This window comes from Ipomoea triloba, chromosome 1 (assembly GCF_003576645.1).
Source record: "Ipomoea triloba cultivar NCNSP0323 chromosome 1, ASM357664v1".
In the NCBI taxonomy this organism is placed as follows: Eukaryota; Viridiplantae; Streptophyta; class Magnoliopsida; order Solanales; family Convolvulaceae; genus Ipomoea; species Ipomoea triloba.
In genome coordinates this window covers 21,684,083-21,698,816 of record NC_044916.1, presented here as the reverse complement: position 1 = coordinate 21,698,816, position 14,734 = coordinate 21,684,083, and the positions used below count along the sequence as shown (strand labels likewise).

The 14,734-nt window shown below is 41.7% G+C and overlaps 1 pseudogene; it reads left to right on the top strand.

The window, feature by feature from the left end:
• Positions 1 to 1,405: 1,405 nt before the first annotated feature.
• LOC116010473 lies at positions 1,406 to 2,175 on the top strand (annotated as a pseudogene).
• Positions 2,176 to 14,734: the final 12,559 nt, after the last annotated feature.

Here is a 14,734-nt window from a genome sequence, read left to right as displayed (position 1 = left end):
TCTTAAATGGTAGTCTAGGCGGCTGGCCGGCTAGGCGACCACTTAGGCCCTGACCGCCTAGGCTTCCTAGGCGCCGACTAGACCTCCTAGGCATTGACTAGGCCGCCTAGTCGGCCGATTAACTATTGGTCATTTATTTTTAAATGAGTTATTTTACTCAAAACAACATCGTTTTGAGCGATATAACCCTAAATTGTACAAACTCTAGATTCTTTTTAGGTTAATATTTAATATTTTAGTATTAATTATAAAAGTATTATATAATTTATAATCATTAGTCTTTAAAAAATTAAAAATACTTAAATAAATTTTTAAAAAAATAAAAAAATACACGGGTGGCTAGGCGCCAATTAATCCCCGCCTAGGCATCCTAGGCGCTAGGCGCTCCACGAGAGCCCGATGAACGCCTAGCGATTTTTTCAACCATGCTTTATAATAGAATAAATTGTCTTGATTTTTTGTTCTTGTATTTTTAAAATCATTATTCCCATTATAGGATCATACATGACCAAATAGCAATATTGGTAATCATTCCAATTCCACCGTATTACCAACCATGCAAAATACTTTCGCCAAAACCATTACCATTACCAAGTATTTGATTCCTATTTTGATTCTGATTCAATGTGCGAACCAAACACATCCTAGAATTATTTGTTTCGCGGAATCAAAATTAAAAATTTTAGTAGATAGGGATTCCGTAAAAAAAATCTTTCAAAGAATGAGTCAGAGCGGTTCATTTCTCAAAAACAATAATAATGCCTTAAAAGCTAGATCAAAAACGGCCTGACCCAATGCGATTTATTTGAGCTAATAACTTTCTCTCTCTAGGAGTTTCTCTCTAGAGTTTTCTTCTTTCTCTACCCGTTTCTAGTGTTTTGTCTGTGGCCCTGTTTGGTAAATGGATGTTGGTTGTTTGGGTTAGAAGGTATAATTTATTAATAACATTAGTTGATTGTAGAAAGTTGTTTGATAAATTAGCTGTTAGGTTATAGCTGTTTGGTATAATTTCTTTTCTCAAAAAGCTAATTGAAAATGCTCCTTTTGAATTTTAGCATTTTGGAGTTACAAAAAACTTATTAATCAAACACTTATATTGATTGTTGGCTAAAGTGTCATCCCGCACCATGAACCATAAGCCATTCTTCATGCTGCACCCTGTACTTTCATAAGTGATTATTCGATACACAAACTATTAAATTTTCTTCGCCTAGAACTTTTTACAGGTTTTTAGGTTGCTATGATGACATGGCACAGGTTATTAGTTGAGGTGGAACTTTTTTTTTTTTAAGTCAATCCCATATTTTTAAGTCAAAACCTAGTTTATTTAATCCCAAAATTTTAATAACAACGCCTCCGATTATGAATATGGAAGTAGGCGACGTCACTCCCACCGGCATCCAACATGATGATCAGGCTGTCTAGAAATGACTTTGGAAAGATGCTATTCAGATGCGAGCATTACCGGAGGCGATGCAAAATCCGAGCTCCGTGTTGCAACGAGATTTTCAGTGGAGTGATCCTAAGGAACGTCACGAACTCGTTCGCCGTGATGTTAAACAGGTTATTTGTGTCGTGTGCCGTTGCAACATTAGTTTTGCAGGAGTCTGTTTGAACTGTGGAGTCAAATTTGGGGATTACTTCTGTGAAATTTGCAGACTCTATGATGATGATACAACAAAAGATCAATATCACTGCAATGAATGTGGGATCTATAGGATTGGAAGTCGTGAAAACTTCTTTCACTGCCAGAAGTGTGGTTCTTTCTATTCGGTGGATTTGTGTGATAATCATATGTGTGTTGAGAACTCAATGAAGAGCTACTGTCCCATATGCTATGAGTTTCTTTTTGAGTAACTGAAAAGCACAATGATCATGAGGTGTGGACATACTATGCACATGGACTGCTATAGAGAGATGGTTCACCAAAATCAGTACAGATGTCCAATCTGAAGCAAGTCGGTGCTCAACATATCCAGAACCTGGGAAAGATTGGAGGAGGAGATTCAAACTACAGTTATGCCTGAGGAGTACTTCTATATATGAAGTTCCAATCCTCTGCAACGAATGCAACAACACCAGTACGCAAATTTCCACATTCTCGGCTACAAATACAAGCACTGTAGTGGGATGAGTCTTTTGCATGTCACCCTTTCTAGAGCCAATACAGACTGATCAAAGCTTTTACCTCCCGGAAGGTTGATGGTGATATTATCCTAGTGATTAACCGAGCAATCAACTTCAACAAGCTAGAATACAAGCAAAAGCATATTCACCATCCGAGTACATATCAGTTGAACCCAGCAGAGAGCAAGAAACATTTGTGTCTTCTACTGGTTGTTTAGCTTTAGAGGCACCATGTTTAAGACTTCTCTCAAACCCTGCCATTTCATTCTCTAAAAGGGGAGCCATGACCCAACCTGGAGAAACGATTCTACGAACATCGGAGAATCAAGAAGCACGCGACGTCGATCGAGAGCACGAAGGAGAAAGATTGTTTACGTCGGTTGAGTGGCTGGAGAAGGTGTTAGAAGAGGAAATAAAAAGTCCAAGTCAGCATGATAACCGGTAACTTGTAGGTAACCTGCAAAAAGTTCTAGGCAAAGAAAATTTAATAGTTTATGTATAGAATAATCACTTATGAAAATACATGGTGCGGGATGGAGAATGACTTATGGTTCATGGTGCGGGATGACACTTTAGCCTTGATTTTTTAACCAAGTCAAACAAGCTCAAATAAGCCAAAATTGGCTGATAGGCTGATTATTTACCAAACCAGGGCCTGTATCTTCCTTCAGCTTGTGCTTTCGTTTTCTCCTTCTTGCCACATTTCCTCTCCTTAACCATACTCTTCTTCGGCGTTTCCTCTTTGCCATGGAGATTATCACCCTCACTGATCGTTACGTGAAAGTAACCATTCACAGCGACGACGAAGGTGTCTCCTTCCTCTTGTCAGTTCCAACACCCCCCGCTGTCAATGAGATGACCGGAATTCTTGTTGGATGCTTCCTCACCGATAAACCTATCCGTTTTGATGCCATGCAGCAAGTCCTCGCTTTCGTCTGGATGCCTGCTAGGGGAGTTCGCATCATCGACGCTACCTTCGATAAATATCTCTTCAAATTCCCCATGTAGAAGGAAGCTCTACTATACTGGATGAATAACCGTGGTTGTTTGATAACTGCTCCCTTCTGCTAAAACTACATAATGACGGTGAATCACCGGTAGATGTCGCTCTTGATCAAATCCAAGTCTGGGTCCAAATTTTTAACTTACCGTTTGGTTATACATCGTATTTTATTAAAGGAAGAAGGAGAAGGGTAGAAGGGTATTTTCTATTGTGTAGATTCTTTCCGTTGTAACTGCACATTTCCGTTGTAACTGCACCTCTGCACCTCTATATGTAGAGTGCATATTCCCTTTTCCAGATTGTAATAATTTCTTCCACATCTTGAATACACACTGAGATATATTTCCCTTCCATTCCTTACCGCGGTTCTGCTCTCCGATATGGTATCTGAGCCACCGCGATGAAACTCGTACGCCGCCGCCGTCTCCGGCGAGACAAGTCGGGAAAGAGAGACAACGAAAATGTGCAGTTACAACGGAAAGAATCTACACAACAGAAAATACCCTTCTACCCTTCTCCTTCTTCCTTTAATAGATTTGGTGCTAGAACAGATTAGCAATTTCCTTGGAAAATTCTTGAAGCTTGACGGTAACAAATTCCAGAGTTCTTGGAGAAGGTTTTACCGTGTTCGGGTGGAGTTGGACGTTGCTAAACCCCTAAGGAAATCCAAGAAGCTCACCAAAAGGGACGGTAAGCAAGTATTGGTAAGCTTCAAGTATGAAAGATTTCACACCTTCTGCTACTTTTGCGGTATGGCGTTGTTTTGGAAGGTTAGAGGCAGCGCTAGTTTAAATAGCTTTTCTCATAACCATATAGATGTGACGGTTCATCTACCTGATTCAAACCCTTGGCGATTAACATGTTATTATGGCTTCCCTAAAAGATATCGACGAAAAGACGCTAGGGATTTTTTTCGATCGCTTTCAGGTCGGTCAAATATTCCTTGGTTGGTAGCGGGTGACTTTAACGACATAGATTCCCGTTCTGAAAAAAGAAGAGAGAACCCCTATCCTGATAGTCTGATTCGTGGATCCAATGACGCACTCCAGGATTCTAACATTTCTGATCTTGGTACGATTGGTTACCCATTTACATGGGAAAGAGGTCATGGTACAAGTGCTTTTGTGGAAGAAAGGCTTGATAGAGCTGTAGCTTCTTATCAATGGCGTGTTATGTTTGCAAAGGCTGAGGTTCATAATATTCCTATGCATCAATCGGATCATTCAGCTTTGTTCATTGACTTGGCAATTAATAGAAATTCTTGGCCTAAACCTGCAAAACGGTTTTGGTTTGTTTCGTTTTGAGAATGCATGGATTGGCGAAGAGGGATGCACTGATGTTGTGACAAATGCATGGATTTCTAACCCAACCGAGTCATTGCCCAGGAAAATCACACACTATAGGAGTTAATACCCAAAATTGTCCTCGAATATACTGGTTTTTCTCAAATTTGTCCTAAACGACTTTGGTCTCATAAAATGGTCCCAGACTTTAGTGTTATCACCCAAATTTGTCCCTTCAACCATGGGTTGCAAAATCCACAACGATAAATTGCACAACTCACAATACTGGGTTGCACAACCATGTTACCTAGAATGTATACACATACATTCACATCCAAATATAGGCAATATTATACTTTAAAAACGAGTTAATTCCAGCAATGGTCCCCTGACTATTCTGATTTTCCAAAATTAGTCCTCGTCTTTTAATTTGGACGAAAAAGACATTTGACTTTCAAATTTGTTCCAACAATGGTCCTTCCGTTCAAATTTGTTGCAGGGTTTCAATTGGTACATGTCCTTGTGGAATACAGATGGCATGCAAAATAATGTCGACAGATGATGTTACATATATGTGAAGAAGAAATGGTGGTTTGCTACAAGTTTAGTGGAATTTAAGGTTGGTCAAGATGTTGTTGTTGACAGGAGCAGCCAAATGGTCAAGAAGGTTTTGGTATGGGCCAACACCAGTCACCAAACCTTGGATGAAGTATCCCAAGGTGGCCAACATTGCCAATCTTCCATTCTTCACTTCCTTCAGCTTCAAATCCTTCATTGATTATCCTTTCCAAATCCAAGGGGGTTGAAGATAGGTCCACCGGGGTATGCCGGATCACCTGAGCCTCCTAAGACTTTCTCTAGTCCTAGGAAGTACTGCTTCCCCATCGAACCTGGTTTTGCCCAGTCCGGGAAGAAGTCCCGCAGAGGTCAGCGAAAATGACCCTTTTCATGAAGAAGAAACATAGCAAAGGAAATGACTCTTTTAGCCCTTCACTAACATCTATCTAACGGTTGGTTAACGGAAGGATCAATGGTGGAACAAATCTCATAGTCAAGAGTTTATTTCGTCCAAATTAAAAGACGAGGACTAATTTTGGAAAATTAGCATAGTCGGGGGACCATTACTGGAATTAACTCTTTAAAAAACACAAGTGGAAAAATATGAACTAATTCTCACATAGGAACTAATTCACATGTGATCATATATATATATATATATATGACACACACACACACAACACCCACATAGATTTGAAAATTTGAACCCTTGTTTTCCAACACCATAGCATATAACTTTATTAATATAAAACCCGATATATCTAGCTTGCAAGTATCATAATGTATATTAAATACCGGTCATCATCGTAACACATACAAATGATTAACACATTCAAATAGCTGGAATAATGACATGATATGGTGGCATGTGTAGCAGCCAGGCAGCCAGCATCAGTACATGATGAGGAAGGACAACATAATTATGATAAACACTAAAAATTGCAGCAAAACTTTTATGGTAGAATGAGTATAATGGGGCCATGCATGCATTCATGGTGCAATCATATTGGCCCACTGGCACTGCTTGGGTCCTGTCCGTTTCCAAAATTAATAAAGCTTTCTTGCTATTATGGTTTTTATCTTCACTCTTTAATTTTTAACTTCTTCTTCTTGTTGTTATTGTTATTGGACTGATTATATTATATTTTGTGTAGGGAACATTGTGTTTTGAATTCTTATTACTCTTTACTAGTCTTTTTTGTTCAATTCTTAATAACCTTTTATTGTTGTAATATGTTTTATAAAATTTCAAGTAAATTGTAATTTTAGTCTTTGGATCAAAATAATGACTATTAAATTTTGTTACGAGTTTTCTTCATATAAAGATGCTTTTAGTATTTTTTGCGTGGTATGTTTCATCTTTATATATACGATGAGGGTTAAACAATACCAAGATTAGACAGATTGGAATGCAACCTTTTATATTCTCTCCCTAAATCAGATTGAATAGCTGCAGTATTTTCAGGTGGCACTTGCACCACGGCTGGACATAGTATGGATCCATCAACAAATCGTAAAAGGTTTTGACCATGCAAGAAAGCGACCAACTGTGTTCGCCAAAACGGATAATTCCGAACAGTAATTTTGATAGAAACAAAGTGATGGGCAATGAATAACGAATTGTTCACCACCGCAGAAAATAGAAGCAACAATCTTAGAAACAGTCCGTTCGGAGAAGACTCCAACAAATAGAGCTGTCTTTCAAGTCCAGAGATTTAGTTGCCATAGTGAAACCTAAAACTACTAATATCATATGAGAACTGAAAGTCTGAAATAATCATTGAAAGAGAACTATACAAATAAATACAAGTACAAGAATGGAATTCTATCTAGTCTAAGAGCATCCACACCGATAGTTATTGGTGTGGATCATGTCAGATTGAATCCAACATGGAAGAGAGAGGTGAGGGAGAGAGAAGGAAGAAGTATGTTCTGCAAATGAAGAAATATTGCAGAGAATTTAAGCCCCACTGCTTTCAATACAACTTGTGACAGCCATGCGTGGCTATCACTTTATGCGCCCAGCGAGCGCGTGCAGTGGCGCGCCTGACAATGTGCATTATTACTATTATTATTTTTTATAAATCATATTTATAAAAACACCATTAACTCCTCATCACACTTACAAACTCCTCAATAACCGCGAAAAAACACCATTAATAAGGATGCTCTAACACAATAACGGAGTCCAACATATATAACTTCTTCAGTTTCGATATTTTATATGCAAAATAAAAAGTGGCAATCTCATTTAATTCCCTTGATTTTCCCGCGGGCCTCCTCAATTGTGGTATGTTGGATAAAATTTGAATATGACAAGTATTTAATAATAAGAAAAGAAGTATGCATTTAGCAAAATTAACACGTTAGCGCAGTTACACTTTATCACTGAAGTCGGTCCAACATAACTGTCTCAATTTGCTTTATACGCACGATGTTAGCAGACACATTAATGCCACCTTTTTCTTTCCATAACGCACGACAGTAATGAGCAAAAAAATTGAAGGTCAAAATTGTTTACTGGCATGACAGTAATGAGCAAGATATTTGAAAGTCAAAACTGTTTACTTTTTTTTTTCTTCTGAAAAAAAGAAAATAAAATATAATTAACGTGACTAATTCACTCCAACACAATCAACTATCAAGATTTGTAATTCGGCAAGAATGGCGAACAACAACGGTAAAATTCTCTCTTCTGATCGCTCTGCGGAAGACCAAGATCTTCTTGAGCGTAGTACTAAGAAAAAGAAAGTTTATGCTGAGAATCTAGGGCTCAAAGCGATGGATCTGGGCGATTATGTGTTAGGGAATCCTACGCCTGTTTCGGCGGATGTCCCGATGGATTCACCGGAGGCGGGGATGGCGCCTGATGTTGCCTCAGAACCGCTCCCTGTTCCTGAACTAGTGTCGGAGACGCCGGTTGACAGCGCTGATTTGCAGGGGATGGAGGATCCGAATGGTCATCCGGCGAGGGTCGGGCAATCATCAACGGTTCCTATGGAGCAGATTCCTCAGGCTAGCAATGGAGTGGCGCAACATCGCTCCTACTTGGAGTCCGTAGTTGGCTCGGGTTCGGATACTGCCCCCTTTCTGATTGCGAATGGGACTGGATCAAATGGGTTGGGGGAGGACGATGAGGTGGATCCGGAAGAGGATGATGATGATCCAACGTGCCCTACTATCCGGTTAACGGAGACGGAAAAGGCTCATATCAGGGAACCGTGGCGAAAATCCCTGATTATTAAGGTTATGGGTCGGAGAGTGGGGTATGCTTATCTGTTACGGCGCTTGAACTCCATGTGGAAACCGAAGAGTCGACTCGAACTAATTGCTTTGGAAAATGATTACTTCTTGGTAAAGTTTGGGTCGGTTGATGACCTTGAATTTGCGATGTTTGAAGGCCCGTGGATGGTGCTTGACCATTACCTGATCGTGAAGCAATGGGTTCCAAACTTCGATCCCACAACGGACAGAACGGAGAAGGTCTTGGTGTGGATTTGCTTTCCGAATCTCCCGGTCGAATATTATAACCTGCTTACTATGCGCAAAATTGGGAATAAACTTGGGCGTACTGTTAGGGTTGATCATACTACGAGTCTGGTTTCCCGTGGTAAATTCGCGCGGGTATGCGTTGAAATCGATCTTACAAAGCCGTTGATTTCACGTTTTACTTTGGAAGATAAAGTGTGGCAGGTTGCGTATGAAGGCATGCACCTTGTTTGTTTTTCGTGTGGTTTATATGGTCACCGTCAAGAAAATTGTCCCACGATCCCTTATGTTCAAACCGAGACAACTCCTGCTAGTGAGGAAGTCAGAAGGGACGGTAGTGCACCTCCTGCTGGGGGGTGCTCGCGAGCTGAACAATTAAAGCCGGGCACTACTCCTTATGGCTCTTGGATGATTGTTACACGCAAGGATCGTAGGTTGGAAGGGCGGTAGGTTGGAAATGTGCGACAAGGGGAGATGTCGGGAAATCGAGACAAGTCAGCTGTTGCGAAATCCACATCGAACATCTCGGGTTCGAGATATGCTTTGTTGGACGGTACTGATGATGACGCCACCCAAGAATTAGGTGATGTTGCGGATCAATCGGCCTCCATTCCACACGCCAATAGCACAGGAAATAATACTACGACTCCACATCCGACTACTCCTGTGCAGTCCATGGGGGGCAGATCATGACGACCAAATGTATAGCAGCCGAGAAGCAAATTGTGAATGAGCCTGCAGCCCCTACTGTGCCGGTGAGAGACAGGGTATCTACGGGAGGAGCGGGGCATAGAGGATCTAGTTCAAGGAGGGCTGCGGAGGAAGATGAACATGTGGTTGTCCGTGGCGAGAAAGGGGGGAGCTTGATTGAGTCCACTCGCGTCAGTACAGGGGAGGCCGCAACTGCTACTGTGCTTATTGACGACTGCTCTACGCAGGAGCACCACGAGGACCCTCCAAAAGATTTTGATAACGAAGGCGATGTGGTCATGGAAATAGAAGACAACTGCGATTTTGTTTTTAGTGGTTTTTAGTGGTTTTTTTCCTGACGGTTTTTGTTGGTTTTTCTTCCTTTCGTTGTTTGTTTATGAAGAGCATCATCTGGAATTGTCAAGGCGCTGGTGGGAGAGCTATCCACCGCGTTCTTCAAACTCTTATCCGCACACATAAACTCGACGTTCTTGGTCTTGTTGAACCCAAGGTCTCCGGCACTCAGGCGACTGCTATTTGCAAAAAACTAGGCTACTCAAACTGGATTCGAGTGGAGGCAGTGGGTTTTAGCGGGGGTATTTGGGTTTTTTGGAATGAGGGTGTTCAAGTTGATGTCCTTGCTACTCACCCTCAGTTTATTCTTCTGCAGGTTAGGGAAGGTTGCCAAGACTGTTGGTTTTATGCGGTAGTGTATGGCAGCCCGACTCACCATCTACGCAAACGCCTGTGGGAGGAGCTTGACATGACGAAGATGGGCATTCAGGGCCCGTTTATGGTGGCAGGTGATTTTAATTCTGTTATTTCCCAAGAGGAGACTTCTAATTATTCTATCTCTTCTTTGTAGAGAAATACAGACTTTACCGATTGGATTCATGCTGGGGGCCTCATTGATATGGGGTTCAGTGGGCCTAAACTTACGTGGATGAAAAGTGATCAGTCTGGTTATGCTAAAGGGGCTAGGCTAGACCGAGCCCTTTGCAACATCGCATGGCGGCATCGCTTCCCGGACGCCACGGTGGTGCACCTTCCCCGAATAGCTTCGGATCACGCCCCACTTCTTGTTACAACGGAGGCTATATCTCCTCGTAATGGTGGAGCTCCTTTTCGCCTCCAAGCGGCTTGGTTAACCGATAGTCGGTGGGCGGAAGTGGTTCGGAATTCCTGGCGACAGAATCACCAGCTCACGGATAATATTAACGCTGCTTCTGATGCACTTTCAGGTTGGAACAAGTGCGTTTTTGGCAATATCTTGCATCGCAAGCGACAAACTCTTGCGCGCCTAGAAGGGATTCAGCGCCAATTACCTCAACATATGCATGGGGGCCTAGTGAAGTTGGAGAAGAAACTTATTGCGGAGTATCAAGAAATTCTCTACCAAAAAGAACTACTGTGGTTCCAAAGATCTCGAGAGGATTGGATTGTGTCCGGGGATCGCAATACCAAATACTATCACACCGCTGTTATGATCCGCAAGTCGCATAATAATGTATCTAGTCTATGGCTGGATAGTGGGGAATGGATTTCAGATAACGAACAACTCAAATCTCATGTTCGTGATTATTATATTTCCCTTTTTTCGGACTATTCAGATTCGATGCGAGCCACTGTTTTGGAGGGTGCTTTCCCGCTGGTTCCGGTGGAGGAATGGCGAGTTTTTAACATGGGAATAACAAAGGATGAAGTTCGCCGGGCCGTTTTTGAAATGGCTCCTTTTAAAGCCCCGGGGCCTGACGGGTTACATGCGGCGTTCTACCAGCAAATGTGGGAGACGGTTGGGGACGATGTCTATACTTTCGTTCAGAAAGCCGTAGAAACGGGAAGCCTGCCGAGTGGTGTTAACGACACCATTCTTGCTCTTATACCTAAGGTTGCTTCGCCTGAGACCATTATGCAGTTTCGTCCAATCAGTTTGTGTAATGTGAACTACAAAGTGATTACCAAAACCATTACGAATCGGTTAAAGCGTATTCTCCCTACTCTGGTTGGTCCTTTTCAAAGTTCTTTTGTCCCGGGGAGACAAATTTCAGATAATGTTATTATTTATCAGGAGGTGATGCACTCTATGAGATTGAAGAAAGGTTTGACTGGTTTTATGGCTATCAAATTAGATTTTGAGAAGGCTTATGATCGCCTTTCTTGGGATTTTATTGAATCTGTGCTACGAGAGATTGGTTTCGAATGACGGTGGATCAGGGTAATTATGCATTGGATCCGGTCATCTCGTTTGTCAATTAATTGGAATGGTGAGAGGCTGTCCCAGTTTTGCCCATCGCAAGGTATACGCCAAGGCGACCCTATGTCTCCGGCGATTTTCGTCATGGCGTTGGAGAAACTCAGTCAATTAATTGCTCTTAAGGTCGATTTTGGAGAGTGGAAATGGATCAAACTTGCTCCTGACTGCCCAACTCTTTCGTACCTTTGTTTCGCGGATGATATGGTGTTGTTTGCGGAGGTTTCTATCGAGCAGGTGGATATCATTAAGGAATGTCTGTATCCGTTTTGCACTGCTTCAGGCCAACGGATTAGCTATGCTAAATCTCAGGTCTATTTCTCTAAGAACACGGATCGTCAACTTGCGAAGGAGATATCGCAAAAGCTCAATATTGAGAGAACCGATGACTTAGGGCGATATCTGGGGGTTCCTTCTATTCATGGACGTGTGACTAGTAAATCCTATGCGGCTTTGTTGGATAGAATAAATTACCGTTTGGATGGATGGAGGGCAAAAACTCTATCGTTGGCAGGAAGAATCACTCTATCTAAAGCTGTGTTGAATGCTATTCCTTCGTACACTATGCAGACTATGGTTATCCCCAAAGGTGTGTGCCAAGCGATCGAACGGAGCATACGCCGCTTTGTTTGGGGGAATGATGGTCAGGGGGACACCGTTTACTGAATGCATCTAATTAGATGGGACACAATTGCTAGTCCAATATCTGATGGTGGTCTAGGCATTCGTAAACTACAGGAGCTCAACTTGGCTTTTATGGTTAAACTTCGGTGGCACTTGCAACAAGAAAAGGATTCCCTTTGGGCTCGTATTTTGACTGGGAAATACAAGTATGGTCGGTCGTCTTTGCACTCTAATGCGTGGAAAGGTGTTATTGCAGCATCCCCGTTTCTTGAAGCTGGAACGGTCAGGTCCGTGCGCAATGGAGAATCGACTAGATTTTGGATGGATAGTTGGCTAACCCCCTACCCACTTCGACAATTGCTGAACACTCCGCTGAATCTCCCGGTTCTTTATGCTCCTGTCAATGAGTATTGGGAGGAAGGTAGGGGTTGGAAGTGGGACCATCTCCGGGATCTACTTCCTTCGGAGATCCTGCAAAAGTTGGCTGCTTATGTTTTGTCAGATGATACTCGTAAGGAGGACGATTTTGATTGGTATCTAGAACATGACGGGAGTTTCTCGGTGGCTTCTGCTTATGAGTTCATTCTTTCTTCGCCCAAATCTCAGGACGCGACCGATTGGTTACGCGTTTGGGGTCTTAAAGTGCCTTTTCGTTTTTGCGTTTTCGCTTGGCTGGTCAAGCATGGCCGTATTATGACAAACGTTGAGAGGGCTCGCCGTTATCTTACGTTTAATACATTCTGTGGTGTTTGTGCAGGTGAGCAGGAAGACATGGAGCACCTTTTTCGCCGTTGTCCAAAGGCTATGGGTATCTGGAATGCGGTCCTGGGTCCGAAAGCTCGCGGAATTCTTGAGAATTTGAGCTGGGATGAGTGGCTGCAAACAAACCTTAAGGGAGACGCATCGATGGGTTTACGAGCTGATTGGCAATCGCGGTTCATAATACGGCTATGGTGGATATGGAGATGGCGCAACGAGGCGATTTTTGAAGGGAATGATGTTCCGATGGAGCGAAAGCTGGTGTGGCTCTCACAGAAAGAGAAGGAGGTGGAGACTGCGTTTGCTGCACGTTCCCACTCAGGTTCACCGTCTGCTCATCCTGCTGTTGCTGCGGTTTCATGGAATCCGCCGGAAAATGGATGGATGACAGTCAATGTGGATGGTAGCTGTTCTACGGTCCGTGCTTTGGCGGGCTGCGGAGGAGCATTACGAGATCACACTGGGGAATGGAGAGGGGGTTTTATACACAAAGTTGGTACATGCACACCTGAGTTGGCTGAGGCTTGGGGTGTTCTCCATGGTCTGCAACTAGCGTCTCGCCTGGGAGTCAGGAAGTTGATCGTGGAAATTGATTCCCAACGCGTGATTAATTTCTTGCGGCTAAACACTTGTGCTAATGGAAATGTTTCTAATATTATCCAGCGATGCCGAACAGAGGTGAATGGCTTCGATGAGGTTATTTTCAAACATATTTTCAGGGAGCAGAATAGATTGGCGGATTCGCTGGCTAAGAAGGCTCTGGATCTTCATACTGATTTCCTCGTGCTCCACGAGGTGCCTATTGAGTTGCGCGATTTGCTTTTCGATGATCGGTTGGGGGTTCAGTACCAGAGGCGTATCCCTCATAGTAGGAGGAGCCATGGGCTATAGTTTTCTGTTTTTTTGGGGTTTTCCCTCTTCTTCTATCAAAAAAAAAAAAAAAAAAAAACAATCAAGATTTGTTAAACATCATTAGAAAGGAGGTCAAGAATAATTAAGTCAAGTAATCCGAGATCAACATGCATCGTTAACCATTTTGAGCAAAAAGATATTATTCCATCCGTACCATTTTATATGTCTGGTTCGGTTAATGAGACTGGACTGAAGTTATTCTTAATTCAAGTTTTTATAATATTATAAGTTTAGTATTAATATACAAAATTTATATATTTAGAAACTATACTAAAAGTATTATTAAACACAAATAATAAAATTTAAATATAAGTAAAAATAATAAAGAAAATAAACAAAGAATAAAGTGTTGGTTTGACCAATGAATAGTAAGTATGACAAATAAAATAGGACAGATGGAGTACCTTTTTGTGAATATGAACTAAGTAGTCGCTCTAGTCTTTGTCAACAACCATAACAGTAACTTCTGAGTCACTCGCGTGCGCTTCAGATTCACCTTTGCACTAGCTTAGGTAGCTCTTTTGCCCGGCACGAACCAGACGAGAGGACAACTTCAAGCACCGAAAAATTCCGGTCATGTGCCGGACTCTCAATAAGAGCACCAAATGATATGACACTTAAGCTAAGATTCTAACTCCATCACAAAAACTAACATAAGAGCGGAGATTTGGTCATAACTTAAGTACCACTCTAAAATGTCTTGTGGAGTCAACAGGGGATTGTATCAACTGTCTACATTAATACATGAAAACAAGTGAAATTTTATATTGGTGAAAAGTGAGAGTACCGACTACTATAAATAAAATAGATAGTCATATCTTTATGAATTAAATAGAATGGTATTTTTTCACTATTTACGAAAATGACACAATTCCTTTTACAATATAGAATTTCTTTAAAATAATTAAAATTTTAGGTTGAGTATATTTTAAAGGAAAAAGTGTCAAATAGACCATTGAACTTGTATGGTTTTTGCAATTAGACCATTGAATAAAAAAGTGTGTAACTAAACTATTTAACACTAAAAATGTGTGCAAT